This window comes from Sebastes fasciatus, chromosome 6 (genome assembly GCF_043250625.1).
Source record: "Sebastes fasciatus isolate fSebFas1 chromosome 6, fSebFas1.pri, whole genome shotgun sequence".
In the NCBI taxonomy this organism is placed as follows: Eukaryota; Metazoa; Chordata; class Actinopteri; order Perciformes; family Sebastidae; genus Sebastes; species Sebastes fasciatus.
The window spans coordinates 35511645-35531150 of NC_133800.1; the positions used below are offsets into that span (position 1 = coordinate 35511645).

General features: G+C 39.3%; 1 long non-coding RNA gene and 1 pseudogene across 1 annotated transcript in view; both read right to left on the reverse strand.

The window, feature by feature from the left end:
• LOC141769980 (uncharacterized) overlaps window positions 1-19506 on the reverse strand; it is a 195931-nt gene that overhangs the window by 14024 nt on the left and 162401 nt on the right. The window contains exon 2 of the long non-coding RNA XR_012594363.1: window positions 7461-7531. This is a non-coding gene — a long non-coding RNA (uncharacterized LOC141769980). The remainder of the gene's footprint in view (window positions 1-7460; window positions 7532-19506) is intronic.
• On the reverse strand, window positions 4121-6446 carry LOC141770111 (natterin-3-like; annotated as a pseudogene).

Sequence of the window (19506 nt, forward strand, 5' to 3'; positions counted from 1 at the left end):
CGGTGTCTCCCTGTTCACTCCGGCTGCGGGCGGAGGGAGCCGAGTTTCTCGCTGCTTCAGCCTGCGCTGAGGCAGGAGAAGCAAACACAGTATCAGCAGTGATTCATGGAGAGACCTTTGTCTGGTCAGCTAACATTACTGCCAAGCAGCTGAAATACAGAGTGATATTGTGGTTTAAGCTGACGTGTGTCGCCTCACTGTGTTGAGCGATGCTCGTTCATGTCTATGTAGAGCGAGCACAAGCGCGAGCTCGACGCTGACTTTCGTTGATTTCACGGCCACAGAAATGCTGTTAAGCAGCATTTCTGAATCTTACAAATAGTCCCTTTAAGTATACTTAGCTTATAGAGACAAGTATACAGAAGATTATAAGTATACTTGGCTTATACAGACAAGTATACAGAAGATTATAAGTATACTTGGCTTATACTTAATCTTTTGATTGAGATATACTTAAGTATAATGAGGTTTTCTTGCCTTATAGGCCTACAGAAAAGTGTACTTGGCTTGTAGTTGTGCTTACTTTTTGATAGAGTAGCTTATAACAACGGATGTTTTGATACAAATTTACTTCATCAAGAATTTTCTACATTTTTTAATTCTACGTTCACCGTGGAGGCATGCGAGAAAAAAATATTTATTTTTTATCATCACAAAATTGTATTTATGATCAAGTCAAATAGCAAAAGGAGCAAGTCTCTCTATGTAATACATAAATCATTGGCTAAGTACTATAAGTTAAAGTACACAAAGTGTACAATCATAAACTAAAAAGTGGGCTACAAGTAAAGTACACTTAAAAGTATACTTTTATAAACTAAAAGTATGGGCCAATTTAGTGTTGTATTATTAAGTATTTGGGGAAATATACTTGAACTTTACTTCAGTATACTTCATGAAATTAACTTGACGTATATTTACTTTTCCGTGAGGTGTGCCATTACTGCACTGCTGTATGAGATAATAGGTTGTGGACTAACATGCCAGCTACAATGTGTGGAGAGTAATTAGTGATCTTTCATCACCACCTGCTGGATATCTGAGATATTTCAGCTCAGGGCTCATTTCACTGAGCTTTGTAGCCTGTCTCAGCTTTTTAAGGGGAGATTCCTTTCTTTGAACTTCCTCTAGTGCGACGGAGTATTAGGGCCACAAAATCTGAGATCACGAGAATAAAGTCATAATATTCTAAAGTAGTAATTGTACGTGTTATTTTAGAGGGGAAATAGTGTGAAAATGAGGAATGTGGAGCATCCTGTGAAGTTATACTTTAGTTTAGGTTTCACAAATAACCAAATGTTTTGGCTCATCAGCACCACGTTATCATCAGTATCAGGACCTGGAAAAGATTGTGAAAGAAACGGAGTTTATTCTGAAGAAAGAAATTCTAATTCTATTAAAGTTATGACTTTATTTTCTTAACATTACGATTTTTTCTCATAAAGTTATAACTTTATTCTCGTAATGTTACGACTTTTTTTCTCGTAAAGTTATGACTTTATTTTGGTTAAGTTATGACTTTATTCTATTAAAGTTATGACTTTATTTTCTTAACATTACAATTTTTTCTCGTAAAGTTATAACTTTATTCTTGTAATATTACGACTTTTTCTCGTAATATAATGACTTTATTCTGGAAATCTCCGATATTTTTTCTCCCTTAATGTGGCCCTAATACTCCGTCTAGGGACTATTTCTTCTGCAGAAAGAATTTATAACTGTCCATAGTGAGGTATATAGATAATCCAGAGTAACTGGGAGAGTTTCTTAAAAGACAAGTTGCTGTGGAATCATTTAATCATTTAAATGATTCAACTTCCTATGAAAACGGAAGTTAGGTTAGAAACTCCGGTTTAATTCCAATCCGTTCCTACACCCTCCAACTCCATCTGTAGTCACACTCACAGCTCAATGAAGCACCTTTCTTTAAGGTGGAGGGTATAAATACAGCGGCAAGCTTCGGGATGACCTTCCCTCCCTCTGGCAAGGATTTTTTAAATAAATATCAAAATCAGAAATACTTCATTGATCCCATTCTAGAATATATATATATATATATATATATATATATAACTTAAGGAATCCATTGGTACCCTTTTTTGTCTTTTTTAGGCGGGTACAGGGGGTCTTTAGGGGGAGATAGCAGGTCAACAGTAGATGTCACATAGAAGTGGTGAACATCATCTGAAAGCGAACCTGAAGATTAATTTGAGATGCAGCTCAGCACTCTGTGTCAAGCTGTTCTAGTCATAAGTCAGAAACAAAACTAGAGTGATGGAAGAGGCACTATGTAGCCTACTTGACATATCGTGATGAATTGTTTTCCAAGCAACAAATGAAATTCCTGAAAAAATTGCATTTAATATTTCATTGTTACTTACGAAATATGTTCAAAGTGTCACTTGCAGTGTTGGATATTAACAGGTTACTGAGTCTCTTTTGCAGTTCTATTGTCTTTAGGCTAGAGACCAAATTTTATTGTTATTCCACAAAAGAATTATCATTGAGAATGGCGGCGTTTATGGCAAAAGTTGCACACTCAAGTTCTGCTATTTCCCTGTCCTTTCGGTTCAATTTAAATACTCAGCAGCAAGTAGGCAGATGGCCAGTGTTGGGCAACTTAAATGTAAATATGTGATCAGTTATTTGTTATTTACTTTATTTATTGCCTTCCTCCCAAAATACTAACATCATTTCCTAATTATGCAGAAGAACCGGTTAAATACCCGTTACAAACCAGCTCCATAAAAAGGTGCTCTTCTTAATAAAATTGTGTCTCATCATCTTAAATTTGTATGCTCACACTTCAACGTTCAAGATGTTACTAACCCTAAAGACAATAGAACTGCAACAGAGACTCAATAACCTGTTACTATCCAACACTGCAAGTGACACTTTGAACATATTTTATCTTTCTTTTTATCTCTTTATCTTATTCTTGAATATTTTACTAACAACAATCTTTCATATCACTGTCATGCTGCTGTTCCTGACTGTAACATGCACGTTGATTAAATATTTGAGTGATTGTGACACAGATTTAGTTTACATGTCAGTTTATTTTATAACTTTTGTAACTATATAACAATGAAATATGAAATGTGTTATTTTCATACTGTTATGGCATACAGCCTAGTATAACCGGTGCCCCCTTCCAGTGTGGATAAAGCACTGGAAAACGGCTGTTCTGCAACCTCTGACCTAGGTTTCGAATGGACCTCCAAAAATCTACAAGTAGATCGTCTCAGCCTGCTCAGGGAGGCAGGAGTTCAGCAAGGCTTAAAAACACTAGCTGCTGATGTATTGCTTATTTCAGGTCTACATTTTAGTATGCTACAGAAATGTGTATGCAATAGGTGTTGGGAGACTGGAAGTACACCTGGAGTTTTTAAAGTCCATCCTGGAGGAGGAACCCTATGTCGGTAGGGAACCTCGCTCGGTTATGAAGGGCAGCTTCAGGACCCTGGCCCCCTCACCCCTAATTTGGATGCCAATCTAACACCTAATGTACACCAAAACACACAACTATGTTTAAGCCTTGATAACATAAGCAACATAAAACACAACTCAACCAGTAGAACATCAAATAATCCAAGCTAACCCCATTTAGCAAGTCAAGACTAAGTAAACAACACAACTTTAACCTTAGCAAGTATTCAGCTTTGCTATTGTAATTCATAACAATTACATTTTAACTGTCAGCCTATCCCAGGGGAAGGGCTCTCTTACCTTACCTTAAGGACACCAAGCAGACACCCTCAGAGATGAGCAAGACAGGACTTTGGTTGGAATGTACAGAATACAATCCAGTTTTATTGGTTTTTAAAGATAATATGAAGATTACTGGTTACATGAATTGAATGATAGAAAAAGGAACCAAAACACCCAGTAAAATCTCAAAAGATCCCCAAAAGCTTCAAAATGCCCAAAAGAAAAAGTCAAAAATATCCTCAGAGTCAAAAAAGCCTCCTATAATCTGTTGTCTCCCCTTATTTATACTTTTTTACTCCGGATCCATGTATGGTTAACAATCTAAACATCAACAAACTATTAGACACGTAAGACCTCTAAGAAAAAAGCTTTTCTTACATATTTTTACCAACCAGTGAATATTAAAGCACACAGGATTACATATTGAAGAATGAAAGAAAATCAAATACTTGTTATCACTATTAAATGAGCACAAAGACATATGGGATTATATATGTGGAATAAAATCATATCTGAGACTAAATCACTCTAAGCTCAATAGAAGAAAAGAAATCATACCGATTCACCAGTTTCACAACAATGTTTCCAAGTATTTCTGTAATTTTCAATTGGTTAGTCAATTAAAGTCAATTAATTAATTAATTGGTTAAACTCTGAATTAGGGTAGGTTTTGGGGGTGTGTGTCTTGGACATTATAGGTGATACCTCAAAAAAAACATTTGTTGCCTGGTAAACAATTTGTTGAAAAACTGAAGAAATCGATAAATGCTAAATTAAAGCAAAAATAAAACTTATTTTTTTTTAGGTTTTCGTTACGGGTATCCAACATACAATATGTCAGGTACTGTAACTCATGGAGCCTCTTCCATTATTCTTTCAGGGACAGGGCCTACAGAGGTTCATAGGGATCCACCACAGCCCGGACTTCTCCCACGGTGACGCCTTTGTAGGTCCCGGTGATGGACGTCCACTTGATATCCCCGTTCCTGTAGGTGCGTCTGAGGCGTGCAGTGTAAGGGATGTCTGCCCCGTACTTGTACCCCACCAAACTGACTTTGCAGGAGTGGTGTGGTGGGACTTTGCACTCAACAGCAACAGAGTGGGTGCTTGACTCCGTGTGAGTGGTCCCCTTCGAGAACTGGAGGGTTGTCTCCACGCTAAACTCGACACTTGCTTCGCCAATAATTGGGATTCCGGCAGTGATGCCAGTCGTGACGCCCGCTGTTATGGAAAAGCTGGTGTCCCACCTTTGCTCCACTTGGATTGTCTTTAAGAGGGTGGTAGTCTCTGTCACTGGCTGGTCGCTATTGTTTTCGACTATAGAATTGGTCAAGATCTCTGGAGGATACTTAATGATGTTAAGATCATCAGTTTTATACTTGACATCAGAAATGTGCTCGCTGATTACATCTGGGTTAAAGGTCAGAATCTGGTACTCATCGTACTCATCGTATATACTCTTTACCTCCCCAGGGAAGGTAGAAGGTCTTATTTATAACATGCATCTTCCCAAGACCATACTCGTTCTTCCCAACATACATGTTATCGGGGGAGCTGTAGACTGCATTTGCAGGCACTGAACCGTAGGAGCCATTCTTCCACTTCAAAGACTCAAAGTCATCTTTGTTCACCAGGATCTCAAATGTGGAGCTACGAATCTCTTTGTCTCGGAAGGAGTAGTGGCAGTAATGATCCAGGTGAGGGCAGAAGAAGCCGGCTGCGATCCCACATCTGGCAATGTAGTCGGTGCGTTTTTCGTATCCATTGTAGATTGAAACGGCTCCGTCGGGGATAGAGCCGTCAAAGGTCTGCCATTCCAGGTTGGTTTGTTCAATGGTCACTTTGAGAAAGCACAGATAGGAACAATGTTAAGTATAAACCAACTTACATCAGAAATCAATCAATGTATTCCCAAAACTTTTTTAAAATAGACAAGCTTGGAATGAATGCTTTATAGGGCAAAACAAAAACTGGCCAATGGAGAGTGAAGAGCAAAACATTTACCTCAAAATTATTTTTAAATCACTTATCAAATTGTCATGAATTTTAGAAGAAGCCAAACTGACCATAGCTTAACCCCTCGCCCAAACAGTGATTGTCCTACCATACCTTAGCAACCGTAACTAGGCATGGAGGTCTGTCAAGCTCTGGATTTCTCCACATGTTGAAGCGTTGTGCATACACCGTAAAACTCATTTAAAGAGTTTGGAAAAAGTGTTAGGAATGGACTCAACTGTGTGTTTAACTGCTCTAACATAAGCTGCAATGTTTAGCATTAGGGGTGTAACGGTGATACGTTTTTACAACGATGCGTTATTATAATTTTCCATGATTCCGATACGGTTTAAGGACGATATTTGGCTCATCTAGAGCGATACGATATGATACGATTCAATTCAATGACTTGAAATCGACACAATACCTTTTTTGCCAAAAATTCTATCAGTGTGAAATAAATAGCTGATACTGCACAATGCAGGTCAGGATTCCTCAAAGTTTTTCTTGTAAGGGAATCAGGGATAAATTAATTATGGATATAAACAAGTAAACACAACGATTAATGGCAAATACATATAACTCATACAAAAGACAGTGCAATATTTAACAAAAGATCAAATTCAAGTTAAATGATGTTCTCATTTTCAAAGCAAAAGGTAGAGCAATAATATTGAACAAAAAATAAAATGCAACCAACTTCTCTTCAGGTCGAATGAACAGTGGTTTAATCTAGCCATCGTGCGCACACACGTTCATGCGCTCACACAATGGCTAACATGGTGCACCTGTAGCGCATTAGAGCATAGGGTGGGATGAAAAAGAAAGCATTATTATAGGGGGTGCATTAGCGGCTGTGACAATTATGACTTACTGTATCACATTCATTACTTTCTCCCCCTTTAATCACAGGGCTCTCCCCCTCATGACGCACTGACAGTTTGGGAGTCCTGTAGAGAGTTTCTCTCAGAGGAAGCATATTGTTGTCTGGGACTACATACATTATTTTTCAACTTTAGTTTTGAACCTGAACCATTTTGATCACATCATGTTGCTCGGCTCAGCCTCAGGCTATTATAATTAAATTGTGGAGCTCAGACATTTTGTCCAGGATGGAGACACCGGGTGAAAGACTGACATGAACGGCCGGTCCTGAGGGAGTTATAAGAGGAGCGAAATGCCTGTTGATGGGCAGAAGGAACTGTGTATAATTAATCAAAACAACACGTTTGATGTGCTCATAAGCACGGAGGACTCTGTGGTTCAGAACTGCACAAAATGTAACCAGCGGATCAGACGTTTCTGTGCGTAATTGTTGCCAGACAACATCACTATATAGTTAAAGACAGCAGCGATGCGCTGTGCTGGCTCTTATCTCGTGCGCATAAATTAATTAATGAGTGGAACATGATAAACGTCTATGTAAGCATAATATTGTTATTTTGATTGTGGTGAAAACCGGGACAATTAGTTAGTGACTGTTGAAAACCGGGACATGCGACTGTTTGACAGATATTTGTCTGGACTCGTGACACCTAACTTGAAACCGGGACGTCTGGTCACCGTAGTTTAAGCACCTGCTTCTGTTCTCCTTTTCAATATAAATGGTAGGCAATAATATTGGTGTCTCAGTAGGTGCGTGGAAAGATTGGTCGTGTTGCCGTTTTATTTATCTGGACTTTGCATATTCTGCAAAAATCTGGCGATTTATCAAGGACATCTCCCTTTAAGCAAAAGCCAAAACGTTTCCATACTCTCTCACTTGTCTGGCTCTTCCTCTCTATCAGCCTGTTTTGTTTTGTTGTCGTCTGTCTGAGATACGCTGCTGCCGCTACACAGGGAGAGTGAACCGGAGTAACATCTAACATTTCTTTACTATCAAAAAATACAGTCATATTACGTTTGACATGCTTATATACAAGGTGCAAATTCTTAGTATCGATACAATCAATAATTTACTTTGCAAATTGATTATAGGTCGATATACATCTCCGTGAGGGACAACTTGTTGAGTACCTGTCAATGTAGTTGGATTGTAGGAATATAAATCGATACATCGATGTAGTAGATGAATAGTTGCACCCCTGGTTTGCATGTCAAGATAACTAGTAACAGTGTTACTTAGGAGCATATCATTTAGCTAACTATTAGTTTGTGGAGTTACAGGTAACCTAAAATGAAGAGGTCCCATCCACGACCATATCCACGGTGTAGTATTTTTTCTACTGTGTATGGATTTTAAAAAGTATAAGAGGTAAAAGTTGAATGTAAGCACTGATGTCCTTAAAGAGATGAATATTTTGATAGTTGAACAGTTTCTGTAGCTGAAAGTATGCAGGACTAGTTAGAGTCCAAAAAAAACGTACGGAAGAAATACAAGAAGAAGCAGAATAATAAAGATTTGGATAACATACTGTGAATGCTGTATTACAGTACTCACACAATAAGTCTTGTTAAACTTAATCAAAATAATATCAAGTATTTTTTTAATGCTTGTGTTTTATTTTTCAGTTGAACTTCTTCAATTCCAATCTTTCCTTTTTCAGTTCAAGTTCTGTTTTCAATGCCAACATTTACTGTCACTCTTCTAGTTCCATAGGATTCCTATTTTCCATCTGTTTTCATAATTTGTTTGCTCCCTACATTTTTTGTAAAAAGACATTTCTATTCATCCCATTTTAAGTGACGAAAAGAAACAGCAGCATGGAAATATCATACTGTAATGGCAGCTTCACTTTACCTGATCTAGCCATCGTCAGCAACACTCAGCTTCAGCTGCAGATGAAACACACAACAGAAGCATTGTTATTTAAAATATCAGATCATCAAATGTGAACTACAGAGACAGCTAAAAGGCAGAGTTTGTTTTAAAGAACATGAGCACAGAAAAAGAAGACTTTGATCATGTGAAAGACGAACATCTTTAGATTGTCTGCTCATGGGAAATAGTTTTTTGCAGTTAGGAAGTTCGTAAATACAGAATCTGATATGAGTCAGTAAATCTGTAATTCTAATTTCAAGCAGTGTTGAAATGATTGCTTTCTAATTATGTGGATGGTCGTAAATTGCTTGTATACATTAACTTTCTCCTAGTAACCTAGAACTATTAAACTACTAATTTTCAAGTTTTTAAGTGGTTGAAATTTATGAGAAGTACTCACCACCAGATTTAAAATACAGTCAACAATTATTTATTGTTTAAAAATTAATTAGTATGATAATAATAATTATAATAATAATTACAGCCGCAAGCGGCAGTTCGCGGGTTCATGTTTCAGGTACTCTTGTGAACATATCCTGCAAGTTTGGAGATGATGGGCCAAAGGCTTGTGAAGTTAGGTCTAATGATGACCTGAGCCCTGCCCTCTCAAAGTTCATTGGTCAATATCTTGAAAACGCAATGAGGTGTCAACAAGCTTTATGCAACTTTAGATGAGCTTGGTCTAATAATGATCCACTGAAAATTTGGTAGCAATCGTCAATACGTTAAGTTGAGCTCACTGCCCCTTTAATTTGTCCCTTTAATCTAGTTTAGAGATAGTTTAGTCAGCGTCGGCTTTAGGGATGGGCCATGAGGGTCCAGGCCCATCCAAAAAGGTCACTGTGCCCCCTCAGCTGAATTCAATTCAATTCAATTAAATTCAATTTATTTTTGTATAGCGTCAAATCACAACAGAAGTTATCTCAAGACGCTTTATATATAGAGCAGGTCATTAGACAGTACACCATAGTAGAATTCTCTCCTGACAAAAAAATAAACTGAAATAACAGCTAGGCTATAAGTAAAATGAAGTCATTCAGTTTGGTAATGGAAGGACTTAACACTGCAATGCAAAATAAGCCTTCACTTCCGGGTCACGTGACTGCCGTTCTCCGCTCTTCGATTCAAAGGAGAAAATGACAGAAAGAAATTTGAAGAGACTAAAATCGGATAGTTTTTATAATTTGTTTTTTTCGTTTTTCGTTTGTAAACAAAAAACGAGCAGAGCACCACGGGATTTCATTTTTTGTTTTTGGTTTAAAACGAAAAAACAAGAAACCCACGTGACTCCTGTTCTTCAATCAAAAATGAATAATGATAAAAGGAATTCGCAAAAACGAAAAACGGCCCAGTTTGGATCCGTTTTTCGAAAACGGCCGTTTTCTCGTTTTTGGTTTAAAACGAAAAAGTAAAAAATATTTTTTTTTGTTTTTGAATTCAAAAGGAATAACGGATTATCCGATGATACCCAGACCATTCTGCCCCTTTGGGGCTTATGCATAGTTAGTTGTGTATTTATTTGTGTTTTAGAACGTAATCGCCGTGAAACAATCAGAAAGTAATGCTTTATTTCTCTGATTCACTGCTTTGTTCTCACTAACACCGCTCCTTCTCTTCATTCACTCTATGGCTCAGTTGACCATCGCTGCTCTCTCTCCCTCGCTAGTTGAGCCATGGAGGAGGGGCCAACTTTGAATGCTGTGTGTTTACAAACAGCATGACAACAGTTACATATGATACCTTTAAAGCTTCAGTAGGCAGTATATATTTTTGGCATCATTGGGCAAAAATCCCATAATAACCTTTCAGCATATTGTAATTCAAGTATTTTGAGAAAAAACTTCTGCACCTCCTCATGGCTCTGTTTTCAGGCTTTAGAAAATCTAGCCCGTGATGGGAGACTTTGGCCAATCACAGGTCATTTCAGAGAGAGAGAGCGTTCCTATTGGCTGAGCTCCGGCTGGTGGGCGGTGCTTGGTATTCCCTCAAGAGATCTCAACATGGCTGCCGAGTCACAAACTTTCTCATTTTACAGCTAAACCGTGCACTACAAGATGATTCTGAAAACATCTGAGGAGAGAAATAGGTATTACAGTAACAGAATATTGATTCATATTTGATCAGTGCTGCCTAGTTTGACCATTTGGTCGGAGTTGGCGAGTGATTGACAGCTGCTCAGAGACGGCAGCTGGACATCAGACCTCAGATCAGCTCTTACTGCTTGTTTTCCTCTGGTCTGTGAAATCTTGCAGATGCCGTTAGGAGCACCGGAGGACACAGAGGCACGTGAATTCAGATTACCTGTTTCATGTACTACTGTCAGGATATAGTGACCGTATTATAAAGACAACTGTTTTTAATCATATTTGCTCCATTTCTACACACTGCAGCTTTAAAGGGACTATTTGTAACTTTGTACGCGCATAAATGTAGCGGGTCGTCACACATGCGCGCTCGCATATGCGCGTTCGCGTGTAGCCGCTGTACCCTCCTCCTCTGCCTGCTCGCCTACACTTAGACAGCTCAGCTCGCTCCACCTCTAGACGTGAACGCGCGCTCACTCCACACTGCAGAAGAGTTAGTTTAGCTCTGAGAATATCTAGTGAATGTACAGTGGACATTTGTGCAGAAATAACTGCTGCAGATCCTCCAGACCAACAGAGGTTTCCCCTGTCTTGTGAAGTGACAGAGCTCTACAGAGATTTACGTTGTCTTCTCGTTACCGACCGGGTGCTGGTGTCTCCTCTGCTCTCTCCGGCTGCGGGCGGAGAGAGCAGGGAGACACGCTGCAGAGCCCCGCTGCCTCAGCCTGCACTTAGGCAAGAAAAGCCAACACTAGGATCAGATCTAAATCATGTTCATGGAGAGACCTTTGTCTGGTCAGCTAACATTACTGCCAAGCAGCTGAAATATAGAGTGATGTTGTGGTTTTAGCTGACGTGTGTCGCCTCACTGTTTTGAGTGATGCTCGTTCAGGTATATTTAGAGCGAGCAAGCGCGAGCCCGACGCTGACTTTCGTTGATTTCACGGCCACAAGTGTCGCTGTTAAGAAGCATTTCTGAAAGTTACAAATAGTCCTTTAAGCCAAATGTTTTTTGTTTTTTTTCTAAACTTAATCAAGTAGTTTCGTTGCCTAAACAAATAGTGTTGTTGCATTTTTTGTTTCCTTTTATTTCAATTTACAACATTAACCATGTGTTTAAAAGTGTTTAAACCTGATGACCTAATTTTACTTATAGCTTAGCTGTTATTTCAGTTTAGTTTTTTGTCAGGAGAGAATTCAGCTGAGGGGGCACAGTGACCTTTTTGGACAGGCTTGGACCCCCATGGCCCGCTCCTAACGCCGACACTGTATGTTAGGAGATTTTAGGTAATGTTATCTGTAATGTTATCTTCCTACGTTCGTACTTTTTTTTTTTATCAGAAAACACACGTTTTATTTGTGATATTTACTGGAAATAACATACGATATAGCCAAGAGCAAGTAGGTTGTTATCTAGGGATCTTCTCCAGCCAGCTGACACCTTATTATGGTTTCTGTTTTGAAATGTGGAGGTACTGGAGGCTACAGATAACTCCTCAGGCACGCCCTGCGTCTTGCTCATGCCAGGGTCAAAATGTTGCCACAGACAGCTGCCGAGATAAACAGGCAGTTAAACAACACATTAATCTACATTCTGACTGATTTCTTCATAACTATAATTTAAGTTAATAAAGACTAAATGTGGATGTTTCACTCACCAGTTGTTGTCCGCAGCCTGATAAGGATGTTCCTTTACAAAAAGTTGCAAGCACAGATTGATATGTGCTGGGTCCAAGCTTCAAGGCTAATGATACACGTGACTGTTTCCAGGAAAAGCTGGGGCCCTGTGTGATGAGAGCTTCTTCTATCTCAGTTCTAATAAGTAGTAGAAAAAGAATGGTGAATCTGCAAAGAAACAGGAAGATTTTTACCGATTGTGCTAATTTATCAAATTTAGCATTGATTCCTTGCCAGCCAAACCATGTCCCAAAAAATAATAATAATGCTTCTAGCACATTAAAGCTAGCCCTGTTAAAAGTCAGGTCTTTGGCAGGAAAAAGTTTTTTAATCAATGATTTTATTATTGAGCACAAGCTTGATTTTATGTTTTTAACTGAAACTTGGTTAGACCAAAATAACAGTGCAGCTGTTCTTATCGAGTCGACTCCTCCCAACTTTAGTTTTATGAGCGAAGCTAGAATGCATAAGAAAGGAGGTGGAGTTGCCATGTTGTTTAATGATTCTCTCCAATGCAAACAGATATCTTATGGACATTTTGCTTCTTTTGAATATGTCGCTCTTCAGCTGAACTCCTCTTCTCGAGCTTTGTTTCTCAATATCTACAGGCCACCTAAATACTGTGCAAACTTTTTTGATGATTTTACTGAACTGCTGTCTGTAATTTGTGTTGACTTTGACTGTGTAGTCATTGTTGGTGATTTTAACATCCATGTTGACAACCAAGAGGACAGAGGGGCCAAAGAACTGTGTCAGGTTCTTGATAACTATGGAATGAGTCAGCATGTGACAGAGCCCACACACAATAGGGGACACACTTTGGACTTAATCATATCAAAGGGCCTGAACATTTCCAAGGTTGTAGTGATGGATGTTGCTCTGTCTGATCATTCATGTGTATTCTTTGAGAGTACTCTTCCTGTGCACAGAAATGATAAGACGGAGGTAATCACAAAAAGGTATATCACTGAAAATACCAGTGATCAATTTGTTCAGGCTTTCTCTTCCACACCCACCCTCCCCTGGACCTCTGTCAATGAGCTTGTAGATAATTTCAATTCTAAAATGACAAATGTTATTGATACCATTGCACCCAAAACGGTGAAGATTGTCTCTGGTAAGAAAAAATCTCCATGGAGAAATACCATGTTGGTAAGAAATGAAAAAAGAGAGTGTCGAAAAGCTGAACGCCAGTGGCGGAAAACAAATCTACAAGTTCATTATGACATCTATAAAGAGAGACTTTGCATTTATAATTCAGAACTGAAAAATGCAAGGCGGTCCTTCTTCTCTGACATCATCACCAAAAACAATAACAATGCACGTGCCCTGTTTGCTACTGTCGACAGGCTAACAAACCCTCCTGTGTCAGTAGCCTCTGAACTTTTATCCTCCAGGGCCTGCAATGAATTTGCTTCCTTTTTTACAGAAAAAATTCACAAAATCAGACAAGCAGTCACTTCCTCCATAGCAGGTACAGGATGTTTGTTTCCCCTGCGTCCACTTAAACCTGGCGCAAATACCATGACACAGTTTTATCCAATAAATCAGACATACCTGGAGGAAATCATACAACATCTAAAATCCTCCTCATGCTGCCTTGACATTCTGCCAACAGGCCTTTTCAAAAAAGTATCAGATTGTATGGTCTCAGAGCTTTTACAGATTGTTAATGCATCTCTTGTTTCAGGAGTCTTCCCACAGGCCCTGAAAACTGCTGTCATCAAACCACTCCTCAAAAAGAACAATCTGGACTCATCAGTAGTAAATAATTACAGACCGATATCAAATCTTCCATTCTTGTCTAAAATAATTGAAAAAACAGTTTTTCAAAAATTAAATAGCTTTCTGGCACTAAACAACTCTTTTGATGTCTTCCAGTCAGGTTTTCGACGAAACCACAGCACTGAGACTGCTCTTGTTAAGGTCTTCAATGACATCCGATTGAACACAGACAGTGGTAGAACTACGGTTTTAGTTTTACTGGATCTCAGTGCTGCATTCGACACGGTTGACCATAATATATTACTAGACCGACTGGAAAACTGGGTGGGTATTTCTGGCATAGCACTCAGCTGGTTTAAATCCTACCTAAAAGACAGGGACTTCTTTGTGTCTATAGGTAATTGCAAATCTGAGCTGAACAAAATCACATGCGGAGTTCCCCAAGGCTCCATCTTGGGGCCTCTTTTGTTTAACATCTACAGGCTCCCACTGGGTCAGATTTTTGAGAACAACAAAATAAATTACCATAACTATGCAGACGACACACAAATTTATATAACTCTATCACCAGGAGACTACAGTCCAATACAAGCACTGAGTGAGTGCATTGAACAAGTCAATAATTGGATGTGCCAGAATTTTCTTCAGCTGAACAAAGACAAAACTGAGGTCGTAGTTTTTGGAGCCAAAAAAGAAAGATTAAAGGTTAGTGCTCACCTACAATCTGTGATGTTAAAAAGCTCAGACCAAGCCAGAAACCTTGGTGTAGTCATGGACTCAGACCTGAGCTTTAACAGCCATATTAAGACAATTACAAAGACAGCCTTCTATCACCTGAAGAATATAAGAAGATTTAGAGGACTGATGTCTCAGCAGGATTTGGAAAAACTAGTCCATGCATTTATCTTCAGCCGACTTGACTACTGTAACGGCGTCTTTACCGGTCTTCCTAAAAAATCGATCAGACAGCTGCAGCTGATTCAGAACGCTGCTGCTAGAGTCCTCACTAAGACCAAGAAAGTGGATCACATCAGTCCGGTTCTGAAGTCTCTACACTGGCTGCCTGTCTCTCAGAGAATTGATTTCAAAATACTGCTGCTGGTTTACAAAGCACTAAATGGTTTAGGGCCAAAATACATTTCTGATCTTCTGCTGTGTTATGAACCATCCAGACCTCTCAGGTCATCTGGATCAGGTCTGCTTATAGGCTAGTGGGAAGACCCCCAAAAGTGCTTTAGTTTTCGAGATACCCCTACCGGAGGTAGAACAAAGCACAACAATGATTTTCATATTCTCTTAGGTCTCCCACATATGAAATGGATTCTTGTATAAAAATATTTTACTGCAAAAGTGGTTAAATTGACAGATATTGTGACATAACCCATAAATAAAAAAAGCGCGAAATGAAGCCAGGTCGAATGGGAGATGGTACACCAAAACTAATGTAATTTCATAATGCTAACTCTGATTGATCCCAAATTTGGTGTGATAGTGGCCAATGAGTTCCTCTATATGTGTAAAGAAACAGAATGTGAATATATTGCTGTATTAAGGAAATACAGCACTACAAACACATAAGTACAATAAGCGGAAATATCAAATTTGAAGGTCTATGATGAATGTATTCATTTACTTTTATGTAGCTTTGGCTGGGATTGTCCCAGAAACACCAATCCGGGTTTGCTGGAATGGTATGGTTGTGCTGAATCCAGCAATATATGATATGTGACTGTAGCAGGTATGGTCAATAATCTATATTAAGAAATGTATGACGTGTTCCAAGCATGAAATGGGGGTTAAAGGGGTGGATATATTGAATATTATATTTTTATGAAACAATGTATAAATTGTCTGTCCCCTTGAAATAATTGATACACCATCTTCTACAAAGATATTGTCATTATAAAGCATATACTTTGAGCTTGCCTGTCAGAGGGTAATCAAGTTCAATTGATTTGATGCTCTACTATTTGATCAACTATAAACGACTCAGCACTTTCAAATGCTAATTGGACCCATCATCTATCACCACAATCTTCATGGATATCTTCTTAAAATGTCCAAGGTAAGTCTTTAAAAATATTATATTAAGTCAGGGTGGAGTTGTTGGCTTTACATTACGAAAGGCAGCTCTCACAAGATGGCTAATGACAAGACATGTAACCACAGCATATGTTGTTGCCATGAAAGACCTTTGTGACCCTGATGAGAAGAGTTCAAAAGCCCATAAGGAACATGGAGCATCCAGAATGGACAGAGATGAGAGAGATGTACAAAAGATAATGGCAACTGTGGAGGAGATGCAGAACCCTTTCGACCTTGATAGCATTCCAGAAGAATTGATTAACATTGTCACAGGTCAGGTTGCTTCTGAGAATGTTGCAAAAGAGCTTTCATGTTTCCTTCAAGATGGGGCAAAGCAAAACACAGCCTTTATTGAAGAACGCCTGGCAAAATCCACAAGATCAAGGAGCTTTTGGGACCCTGAAAAAAGAAAACACTGTGCAACTTTCATAGACATGAAAAAGTCATTTGAGGCCAGCACACGAAAGGTTCATATGGACTCAGATGTGCTCTTCCGAAGGCTTCTGGCTGTTTCCAGGCAGAGGGTGGTGTCGATGGAAACTGTGATGTCTCATGAACTTGCTGCTGTCCCCCCGTCTTTGTTTAATGATGATGGAAGCTTGAGGAAAACAACAAAGGCCGACTTTGCTAAGGCAATTGAGTCTGTAGTTGAGGAGATACAGCAGCTACAGAATTCAGAGGAACCATCTGCGTACATCATTGATGGCATGGCTCTTCTGCAGGGTCTCCACGACTCAGACTTTGAGACATTCAATGACCTAGGTGAAAGCATCTGGAGGAGGATTGCAGCCTTAACAAGAAAGGATGGCTTCAACTGTGTGGCTATGATCTTTGACAGATACGACCATTCCCCATCAATAAAAGACCTTGAAAGGAATCGAAGAGGCACAGTTCAAGTCAAGAGACCTACATACGTCATCATAGGAAAAGCAAAAGTTCCTAACTATAGAAAATACCTCAAGTGCAGTGCGAACAAAGCTGCACTATGCAGCTTTGTCAGCAACTACATAGTGGATACAGCACAACAGAGCATCTCATCAGAGAAGACTATTATTTTGGCAGGAGGCTTTGAAAATGGTGAGGAGGTCAAGATGGTCAGCCAGTCAGGGGTGGAAAACTTGGTAGACCTATACAGTAACCAGGAGGAGGCTGATACAAGATTGGTGTTACATGCAATACACCTTGCACAGTCACATTCTCATCTAATCATCAAATGTGATGACACAGATGTACTTGTTTTGCTTGTCTACTATGCAAGCAAAGGGATGTTTGCTTCATCTACTGTCTACATGCACTCTGGACATGGCCCAAGGGAAAGATTTGTCCCAATCTGTGCTATTTCACAGAAACTTGGAGCTCAATTCTGTGAATGTCTACCTGCATGCCATGCCCTCACAGGCTGTGACACCACAAGTAGCTTGTATAGGAAAGGGAAGACAACAGCTTTTACTAAGCTGAAGACCCACCTCGCTGATTTACAAGAAATGACAAACTTTGGATTATCTGACAGCTTGGAGGAAGCTTTGCCTGTGGCAAGAAAATATGCCCTCCATCTGTATGGACAAAAGAGAAAAGATAACGGGTGTCCATGCACTAGCCTTGATGAGCTAAGATACATTTTGGCATCCACAACCAATACATCAGTGGCACAACTCCCCCCAACTGAAGATGCTTTCAAGCAACATGTTTTGAGAGCAATGTATCAGACAGCAGTGTGGCGTCACAGCCATCTTCCAAAGGCACTTCTCTGGAATCCCATTGGAAAAGGCTGGACTATCAGAGAGGACGGATCCATTGAGGCCACAATGTTCCAGAAACCAGCTGCTCCACAAGAACTCAGAAACATTACACACATGTACTGCAATGATGGGACCTGCAGTGACCACAGAAAATGCCAGTGCCTTTCAGTGGGATTGACGTGCACTGAGTTTTGCTCATGCCCTTTTCCTGATTGCCCAAACGTGCCACATTTTGTCACCGGGGACAATGTGGATGGGTAACATGCTCCATTCAAAAGATGGAAAAAGCAAGACAAAAATAAATCGGGGAACATGTGTTTCTATGGGTGTAATATTTTCATAATTAAAGTGGCAGTAGGCAGAACGTTTTTGGCATCATTGGGCAAAATTTCTGTAACAACCTGTCAGCATATTGTAATTCAAGTGTTCTAAGAGAAAACTAGACTTCTGTTCCTCCTCATGGCTCTGTTTTCAGGCTTTAAAAAATCCAGCCTGTGACAGGAGACCTTGACCAATCACAGGTTATTTCAGAGAGAACGTTCCGATTGACTGTTTATTCAACGGAGGCAGCTGTCAATCACTCACAAACTGCGATCAAACTGTAAATTAAGCAGGATTGATCAAATATGAATTAATATTCTGTTACTGTAATGCCTATTTCTCTCCTCAAATGTTGTCAGAATCATCTTGTAGTGTACTGTTTAGCTGTAAAATGAGAAATTTTGCTCCGGCTGGTGGGCGGTGCTTGGTATTTCCTCAACTGATCTCAACATGGCTGCCGGGTCACAAACTTTCTCATTTTACAGCTGGTACACTACAAGATGATTCTGAAAACATTTCAGGAGAGAAATAGGCATTACAGTAACAGAATATTGATTCATATTTGATCAGCGCTGCCTAGTCAGACCGTTTGATCGGAGTTGGTGAATGATTGACAGCTGCTCAGAGACGGCAGGCTCCAGCTCTGCTCTGATTGGTTGTTTTCCCCCGGTGTGTGAAATCTTGCAGATGCCGTTAGGAGCACCGGAGGACACAGGTACTTATTATTTTTTTCCAGATTACCTGTCTCAGGCACTTCTGTCAGGATATAGTGACCGTTACATAAAAATAACTTTTGTTTAATCATATTTGCTGCAATTCTACCCACTTCTGCTTTAAGTTAATTTTGCCAGTTCAAATTGCTACTTTTACATCCAGTACATTTATGTATCCCTTAAATTAAAGTTGATACAAAACTGTCAATAAGTGGTCTGTAATAATTTACACTGAAGACTGAAGATTCTACATTGACTGCAGATATGCCTTTTACCCCCATTTCATGCTTGGAACACGTCATACATTTCTTAATATAGATTACTGACCATACCTGCTACAGTCACATATCATATGTTGCTGGATTCATCACAGTCATACCATTCCAGCAAACCCTGACTGATGTTTCTGGGACAATCCCAGCCAAAGCTACCTAAAAGTAAATGAATAAATTCATCATAGACCTTCAAATTTGATATTTCCGCTTATTGTACTTATGTGTTTGTATTACTGTATTTCCTCAATGCATCAATATATTCACATTCTGTTTCTTTACACATGTAGAGGAACCCATTGGCCACTATCACATCAAATTTGGGATCAATCAGAGCTGGAATTATGAAATTACATGAGTTTTTGTGTACCATCTCCCATTCGGCCTGGCTTCATTTTGCGTTTTTTTTATTTATGGGTTATG